This window comes from Ochotona princeps, chromosome 7, assembly GCF_030435755.1.
Source record: "Ochotona princeps isolate mOchPri1 chromosome 7, mOchPri1.hap1, whole genome shotgun sequence".
NCBI classification, from domain to species: Eukaryota; Metazoa; Chordata; class Mammalia; order Lagomorpha; family Ochotonidae; genus Ochotona; species Ochotona princeps.
The window spans coordinates 57056853-57066457 of NC_080838.1; the positions used below are offsets into that span (position 1 = coordinate 57056853).

Sequence of the window (9605 nt, forward strand, 5' to 3'; positions counted from 1 at the left end):
CTCCCCAAATGGCCACAATGGCTGGAGATGGGCAGGTTGGAAGCCACGAGTCAAGATCCTGTTCCAGGTCTCCCAAGTGGGTGTTACAGCCCTAGGATTTTGGACCACCTTTGCTGCCTTTCAAGGAAGCTGGATTGGAATGGAGCTGCTGAAACTCGAACCAGGGCCCATATAGGATGCTGGTGCTACAGGTGGAGGCTTAGCCTGATATGCCACAGTTGTAGCCCCAGCACAAGTCAATTCTCAACTTTATTCAGCTTTTACTTTCTCTTTCTCAAGATCTTAACAGAATAGAATTCATATTCCTTCCTTTTGTTGGCCTGTAAGATCCTATAGGACCTGTCTTCTTTCCAACATCTTTCCTACTTAATTTCAGTCATTCATACTGGCTTCCTTGTCCTACTCCTGCCAAGGCCTTTGAACTTGTCCTTTCCTCTACCTGAAATACTTGGCCTGCTTTCGTGTTGGCCTTAGTGTCTGAAAGCCACAAACTCAGAGGGACTTTCCTACCTTTTTCCCTAACTCAGCCCACATTCCTTCCTTATCCCATTGTCACTGTGACTGTTCCACTGACTCTTAATGGTTACAGAGACCAAAGAATACATTTCTCTGTGTATATTCTTACAGCGTATATTCTATGAAACCGATGATTTCATCTGTTTTATTTATTATTGTATCCTTATCCCCTGTAATAGTTCCTGGCACCTAGGAAGATGCATTTCATAAACATGATTTCAGTGGATAAGTAGTTACTGAATAAATGAGGTGGTATATTTTAACAAGAGAAGAGACATCCTGCAAGAAGACAATGTCAGAGATCAGCTTAGCCTAGAGTAAGTAGGGTGTCCTGGGCAATACAGAAAAAAAAAAAAAAACAGTTATATACAAAGTAGCATAGCTGGCAAAGTTGCTATTTGCAACACAGGCATCTCATCTTGGCACTAGCTTGAATTCTGGCTACTCTGCTTCTGATCCAGGTCCCTTATAATACACATGGGAATGCAACAGAAGATGGTTCCCATGGCTCAAGTTCTTGGGGTCCTATACCCATGAAGCAGACTCAGAAGAAGACCCTGGTTCCTGCCTGGCACAGCTCTGGCTGTTGCAGCCATTTGGGGACTCCATCAGTGGATGGAAGCTATCTCTCTCTGCTTCTCCTTCTCTCCACCCATGCCTTTTAATTAAATAAATCTTTTAAAAAATAAAAACAAAATCCTAAATTTACCAAATTCCTTAGAGCCAAGGATGATGGCAGATCCTTTAAACAGATCAGCTCTTAGAAAGCCTGACTTGGGAATTACTAGCTTTTCCATTTTATCTGAGGACACTGAGCATGGCCTCAATCACACTGTTGTAAATGGTGGAGCTAAGATTTAGCAGGCTGGTGCCTTCAAGGTCACTTCCTCAATCACTACACTACACAGCCTTTGGGAAAAGGCAAGTGTGAGGCCATTCAAACTTTCCATAATCCTCAAATATTGCCCACAGTTAGTCCTTTCTAGGGTAACTTCAGTGTCCTTTTCAAGTGTTTTATAGGAGAAATAGATCTAACTTTGCAAAAATGTTTCTACCAAGTAGGGCATTTCTTTAATACATTCCTTATCTTGTTTCCTGTTCTGTTTATAGAAGTTATACTTGCCTGCAGGTGAGAAGGTGGAAGCAGCATGCGTCTGGAATACTAGATGTTTGCTCTACAATCCCCTTGACAGCAGTGTCTTGGGCAGACCTCCTTACCTCTCAGTGTTTGCATTGATTTTTCTGCAGAAGAGAAGTAGAGGAAATGAGTCTCAAGTTACCTCCCAGGTCTCAAATTCTTTGATCATATTGTTTTCTGGACAAGCCAAAGGATTTATCTGTGGCACCTGTCCCGAGCTTTGAGTTTTCGTCAGAGTTCAGAAGGAAGAAGTGAAAGTGATCACGGGTACAAGCACAGCTTTATCATGACCCTTATCCACAGCCTGATAGTGTGTTCTGCCTTCTAACAGCCTCATCAGGAAACCAGCATCCTTGTAGAATAAAGCTTTCTACTGCAGGCTCCTAAAAACAGACGGAGAATAAATCCCCTGAACTGAAATACAATGAGCCCACTTCATAAAAGGAGTGACTTTCCTGTTTTCAGTTTCCTTTCGTGTGGAAGCTCTTGCCAGAGGCAAACCCAAGTCAAATTCACCCTTTAGGCTCAATTTATATGCAACTCTGGTGGAATGAACCTACCTGCCCATCTCCCCTATGTCAGTATTTCAGGGAAGCAATGTTCTCTCCCTCCGTCTAAATACAGCAATCTCCGACACACAACATCATCGAATGTCTACTTGGCAAGACAGGAAATACTTCTCTTCATTTCTTCCTTCTTCTGTTTCTTTTCCTTTCATATACGCAAAAGGATTTCAAGAAGTTAATGGAAAGTGGAATTAAAAAAACAGGTTTGTTTTTGGTGCGATAAATATGAACTCATGCATCAATTTTCATAAAATGCATTAAAAATATTTATTTACTTATTTATTTGAAAGACAGAGAGGCAAAGACAGAGAGGTCTTTTATATGCTGGTTCAGTCACTGAATGACCACAAGGTCAGGGCTGAGCCAAGCTGGAGCCATGAGCCTACAACTCTGGGTGGGCCTCTCCTGAGTGACAGGGCCCAAGCACTTGGGCCATCTTTCTCTGCTTTTCCAGGGTATTAGCAGGGACTTAGATCAAAAGTAGAGGAGCTGGGGTTTGAACCAGTCCCATAGGGTATGCTGGCATCATAGCAGCAGCTTAATTCTGTGTCATAATGCTGCCACAACCCCCTCCCAGTCCTCTAAATGAATTCTCCAAGACTTTCTGAAGATTTTGCTCTGTATATCTGTTTCTCTCAAGGACGGTTATCAGTTATTATCTCTGCTTGCAGCATGAATTGATACCTTTTATCCTAGTGCTTTGATTCAACCACAAGCAACTGCTAATCATCTCATGACCTTTCACTTTGATCCTCCCAACTGACAAGATAAAACTAAGAGGAGAAAATTAAAATTTGCCTTTGAAAGACCCAAAGAGGCAAGAATGCTCATAGCAGGCTTAGAAAATGAAAAACCTGAGTAGAGTAAGTGTCCCTTTACCGAAGTAGTGGGACCTCAGTTTGGTGAAGAACAGGAGTGACCGATGGAAAGGTTGAAATCCGGCTCCTGATGTTAGAGATTTTAATTCTCCTATTAGGGAGGGGGATCCAGTGAAGCTTTGTGAAATGATGTTATGAGATGACAAAATATGAGCAGGGGATAGGCCTGGTTAGGAGGAGGAAAAGCCCAGGGAAAGAGCTTTCAGGTAGGAAGCACTATGCCAGCTGGCATTGCACAGCTAGGCATGGCACGATTCATGGCCAGCAGGGCAGAGCAGGATCTCATACAGTCTGTTAGGGGTCGCATTTGAGGCAACAGAGCGGTCCCTCATGTAGGCAGGCTGACGTCTCTCTCAATCACCTTTCCTTTTGTTCTCTACTGTGACTTTGCCCTCTTCCCAGGATCTAGCTTTCTATGGCTTGCACAAAGGTGGAAAGGGGGTCAGGGAACATAATTTATATTGTCCATTTGGACCTGAGTAAAATCTTCAGGTTTTACCACAAGAGGATGACTTTTTTTTCAAAGTATTTTTTCTTAGTTTTAATATGTTTCATTTCGTGAGTACTTATATCATGAATGCTGTGTGCTATTAGTTTATTTGAATTTTAAAACATTTTCTAGATAAGTCTTTCATATAAAATCTAAATAATCCAAAGTCAAAATAGCTTACAAAGTCATCTCTGAAAAAAATAAAGCTAACTCTGATTTTAAAGTCTATATTTAACACTGCCAGGGAAAGAAACACAGTTGGTTACTTTCCCAGAATATGCTAATTACCTAGAAAAATAATACTTTCTTATCTACCATTGGAGGAGAAGCTAACCAATAGAAAAGCAGTTCAGAACCTACACCCACTCCTTGTACAAAACAAGGTATGTTTGTACGTTCCAATTATGGCAAGCATTTGGTTGCTTGACAGCCAGTAACAAATGTGGCTTTCATCATCTCTCACAATGTTACCTTGAGATTTCCAACTCTAATCTGAATGACATTCTTAAGACAGAAGTCAGTTTAGAAAACTAGATATCATCTCCAACACGTTATAAGTATTTGTATACACTTCTAGCACAGGAGATACTAGAAACCATGGCAGTTTTCTTAATACCTCATACATTTTTCTGCTGTTTTCCACTTGCAAACAAACAAGACAAAGCAAAACAAAACAAAAAACCCAAACTAGCTATTCATGTGTTTGATTCCACTGACAAGAAAAGTGTACATGACATATTCTTCATGAGGATGATAAGGGGATTCCGGGCCTATTTCAGCCACATTTGAACAGCAGTGCATTTGTAGGCATTTCTTGGTAATAAATGTTAAAGAACCTTGAAGGTATCATTTTCACTAAGTCATTTGGCACCATTTCCCACAGCTAGAAGGGCACAATATTAGTTTAAATGTGTCTGTAGTGTTTTATAGCATTTCCAGTGATATCATTTTTTAAATTTCATATTCATGAGCTCCTCCAATGCACTATAAAATCTTCAAAGAATAACAACACTGCCTATTTTTATGGAACATTTGTGTTCTCTGCCTAATTGAATCCTTGCAGTAGTTCTATAAGTCAGGCAGAACAGGTTATCTTTAGAGCTGTTTATAGCTCATTAAAGAGCTGTAGTTGCTTGCCTGAGGCCCCACATTAGTAAAAAGCAATGTTGGATCCCTGGAAGGCTCCAGATTCAAATTCTGTAAAAAGATATACTTTCTGTGTTTCCACGGCACTTAGCAAGAGATAGAAGTGGGGTAGGCATTGTGGTGCAGTAGTTTAAGCTGCTGATAGGGACACCCACATTCCATATCAAGTCTTACTTATGCCTCCAATTCCAAATCCTGCCACCATGTGAGAGACCCAGATGCAGTTTCAGGGTCCTGTCCCAGTCTTGGCTATTGTCCGCATCCAGGGAGGGAATCAGCAAACGGCAGAACTCAGCATTAATTTAAACATGTCTATAGTAATTTATACCATTTCCTGTGCTGTCATTATTTTTCTTTTTTTTTAAAGATTTATTTTATTACAAAGTCAGATATACAGCGAGGAGGAGAGACAGAGAGGAAGATCTTCTGTCTGATGATTCACTCCCCAAGTGAGCGCAACGGCCAGTGCTGCGCTGATCTGAAGCCAGGAACCAGGAACCTCCTCCAGGTCTCCCACGCGGGATGGAAAGTGGAGCTGCCAGGATTAGAACCGGTGCCCATATGGGATCCCGGGGCATTCAAGGTGAGGACTTAAGCTGCTAGGCCACTGCACTAGGCCCTGTCATTATTTTTCAAGTTCATATTCATGAGCTCCTCCAATGAATTGTAAAATCTTCAAATAACACTCTCTCTTGGTCTATCAATGTTTCAAATACACAAATATATCTTTCTTAAAAGATACAGAGATGTAAGAAAATAGTAAGAATAAAGTATATGGAAGAGGGGAAAAGCTTGCTTTTTCTTTCTCCATTCTTGATAGCCTTGCATACTATTCAACAGCTGGATAACAACACTACACTTTTTGAATTGTACCTCTCTTAGGCGCATGTCTACCGTCTTCTTGTGTCCACTCAGTTTCATAACAGCAGAAAGCATGCTCATATCATTCATTCACAGTTACAAACCCAGAGACTAACATAGCACCTGAGAGATGGCAGAAATTTCATAGCTATTTCTTGAAGCAACTTATGACAATGTCTCCTAGGTTAAAATTGCCTCAAAGGAAATTCAAACAGAAGATTTTAAGTTAGAGCTAACATGTTTCAGTTGAGACAGAGAATGTGATATGAGGTTAAACGTTTTGAGGCAACAAAGTTTGTTTCGTGCTCAGGCTCCAAAGCCAGTATGGATGGCCAATGGGACTCTTTCCATGAGGGAGTGGCCTTTTCTGGAACACAATTGGCTGAAACAGCAGAACAAAATGAGACTTGGAGGGTCTTGCAAAGGAACATTAGATACAGCAACTCAGAAATGACACTGCCACTTCCACTCACAATTTATTGACCAGAGCTGCTCATAGGCACCCTGTCACCTTTTGGCACAACCCACAAAGATCCTGGCACTGCCTTGGTGGGAAATAGAAGGAAATAATTGGTCAAGTGCTAGCAATGCCTATCATATCTCCTTTTTTGATTTTGAGCTTCTGTGATTTAAATTAAAAAGGCAATTTTGTTCATAACCTTGCTGCTATTGTTCGGGCATGGTGTCTGTCCCCAAAAGGGTCATGTGCATAAAGCTTGGTCCTTAGTGTGGTGGCCCAGAGGTGACACAAACCTTCAAGGAAGTGGGGTCTAGTGGGAAGCCCTTAGGTCAAGGACTGTAGAGCCCAGCATCTCTCTGGATTTCTGTTTCAAGAGGAGATCTGTTCCTCCCATATGCACTTCTGCCTTGACATGGCACAGCCCATAATGCTTTCACTATAGTTGAGCCAAGGCCACTGCTATAACCTTGACCTTCCAAAAGTGTGACCTAAATAGGCCTCTGGATAAAGTTAGCAGGCCTCAGGTGCTTCATTATGGTATCAGAATCAGACTAATAAACTTAAAAAATACACTGCCTGCACAGTAGCTCTAATGAGAAAGTGATGTTTAGTGAAATTAAATACTTCAGTAAGATCAGATAGACTAATAAATAAAAGTAGAAATGAAGAGATTATCTAAATGTACATATCACTAGCACTGTATAAAACTTATTTAGCTTACATTTGTGAAAGTAAATTACTAGGGATATAAAATAATAATATTCTAGAATAAAAATACTGCCATAAATATAATTGAATTTCTATAGACAAGATTTAGCAATCCTGGCTTTTGGCAATTATCTTGGTGCCACAGAGAAGGGACAGCTGGGCTAGCAATTCAGGACAGAACAGCCTGAAGGGTGGACAAATATATCCTAGTGTCCCAGGCCCATGTTTTAGGCATGAAGCCAAGATTAGCAAACGGTTCTTACCTGGAAAATTATGGATTCTAAGTATAAAAAAGTTCCTAATTTAAAGCAATAAATAAACTGTTCAGTAATGAACACTAATAAAATTATCACTTCATTGTTGTACAACCATATACATAGGTAGAATTCCAGTGGCTCATTCACCTACATCCCCCACAGAACTACTCCAGACTCACAGATCTTTACTTTTATTTGATATGTCCCCACATTCAAATATTTCCCCTATTCAAAGCCCTGTGACATACTTTGGGCATAATTTCCCAATAGTTATTAGTTTTCTATAAAACATTGGCTAAAAGTAGAATGTATACAATGAAGGCATGTAGTGCTGAATCCACTTGATTCTTTTGGGACATGAAGCAGTGACTGCTGAGTCAGCTCTTGTGGTGAATTCTTTTTGGAGTATATTTGGTTGTACTTCTGAGATTCAAAAGCCAGAGCATCTAATTCAAAAGAAGTAAACTGCTGACTTAGTTGTGATAGGATATTGAATGATTTGATTTTAAAATGTAATTTCAAAGACTGTATTACCATCAAATATATTCTTCAGGACAGCCTAACTGCTTTTGCTTACCACATGATTGTGGACTACTGTCGATTAAAATAAAGGGATACAGGGATACAGCAAAGTCACTATGTCCTCCAATGCTGGGCATGTGGTTTTTAAGTGCTCAAAAATGAGGTCAAAGCTCCAAGGACAATTCAAAATACTTTCTATTTCCAAGCTCAAAAATTTCCCACGTCAGCAATTCCTTGTTGCCAAAAAATGTTCACATTTCTGAGAATAAAGCCTTTTCCTATTTGCTTCAAACTGTAGTCTAAATAGTTGAGATATTTTAATATGTTACTTATTGATGAGTACATAAAAATAATTATAACTCAGCTACTAAAATGCTCCATCAAAAGAAAAAGCCAATGGCCAAAGACAGGTACTAGAATGTTCATCATAGCACTGTCTATAATAGCTCCAACTGGAAACCACTTTAATTTCCACCAGAATAGTATTTTCATATATATATATGTATATAATATGTTCATGATATGGAATTAATCAGCCTACAACTGCACACAATATGGAAAAATCTCAAAATAATGTTGAACTAAAGAAGTCAAATATAGAAGACTGAATACTGAATGATTTTATATCAAATAGCAAGTCAGGTACAACTAATCTATGTTGTGAAAGTCAACATAGAATCTGCCCTTGGGACGAGCCTATGACAGGAAGGCCTTCTGATGGGGTTCTCAGGTGTTAGAAATATTGAGTTTTGATTTGGTGCTGGATAAAGCTGTATTCAGACTGTGAAGATTGGACTGTATTCACCTGGAGATACACACACACACACACACACACACACACTTCTCTGTATGTGTACCATAAACAAAAAGCTAAAAGGAAACCCAAGAAGTCCATGAAAATTAAATGTCAATCCAACACAGCAATCCTGAAGGTCATTCCCTGAATCTGTGTGTTGGATGTGAGAATCAGCTTCCAGGCAGCTAATTAAGCGCACTGTTTCTGCTAATACGTCAAAATAAACTAACCTTTTACCTTCAAAATCTCTCATCTCTGCTTTGCCCTACTCCCACGGATAGCTGTACATTTTAAGCCGTGTCATTTCTCACCTTCAGTCTCCTCAGCCATCCTGCCCTAACCAGCCTCCCGGCAGCCGGTTCCCTCTGTTTTCCACACATTCACTTAAGGGATTCGAGGTCCACCGGAGAGCCTTCCACACCCTCGCTGCCTCACTGAGCCGGGGCCACACTGACCTCCTTCCTACACGTACTTCCCCAAGGACGAGTCGTCCCTCCTCGCGACCATCTCTCCGCTGCCCCTGCCGCCCCCAACAACCCTCAGGGGACCAGTTCCGCGGCTCCACTGACGAGCCGCCCCCTCTGAGAAGCAGCCTACACGCCTTCCTACAAAGTTGCCCCAGAAGCTACCCTACCCGAAGTCAACCCCTCCATCCTCTCCATTCAGGCTGCCTTGTCTGTCACGTCTTGACCTGGTTCAATTTTGTTTGTTGTTTGTTTTTTCCCACACGTGCCGCCTTTTTGTCCTCCTCACTAGACCGCAGACGCCAAGGAGGCGGCTAGAGGGGCGTGTGCGGCACGACCACATCGCCAGCGCCTCACAGCTGCGTCGTCTTGCAGCGAGCTACTCGGAGCCCCCTCAGGTGGTTCAGCCGCCGCGAATGTTACCCTGTGAATTTTCTCAAAGAAGCGAAAGTGAAATCCCATGCCTTTCCAGCTGCATAACCATTGAAGAATTGGCATTCAGGGCTCGGTGTCCTAGCGGGCACAACCACGGCTCCCAGGCACCCTAAAACGCACGTCTTGTTCCTCCACCCGCGGGCCCCTCACGCATCGCCCGGATGCGCCCCGGCTCCGAGCCGGGCACCTACCGCGGGAGGGCGGGACGCCGCCGCGGGCCGCTATTGGCTGGAGCCGACGTCGCTCCGCCGCGCGCAGCGGCCCGTAGGCGGAGTCCGAGCACGGCGGCGGGAGGCTCGCTCTCAGCGGGGTTTGTGATTGGCTGCGCTCCAGGCCCGGCTCTCCTCTTCGCTGAGCGCGATTGGCCG

At 42.2% G+C, this 9605-nt stretch overlaps 1 long non-coding RNA gene across 2 annotated transcripts; it reads right to left on the reverse strand.

Moving 5' to 3' along the window:
• Positions 1–1541: 1541 nt before the first annotated feature.
• On the reverse strand, positions 1542–9413 carry LOC131480827 (uncharacterized). Of its 2 annotated transcripts, none has more exons than XR_009245848.1 (3): positions 9226–9413; positions 2215–2365; positions 1542–2037 (listed from the first exon to the last, which is right to left on the reverse strand). It is a non-coding gene; the product is annotated as an uncharacterized LOC131480827 (long non-coding RNA). The 2 variants fall into 2 exon arrangements; XR_009245849.1 differs by having other exon boundaries at positions 1543–1758.
• Between the last annotated feature and the right edge of the window lie 192 nt (positions 9414–9605).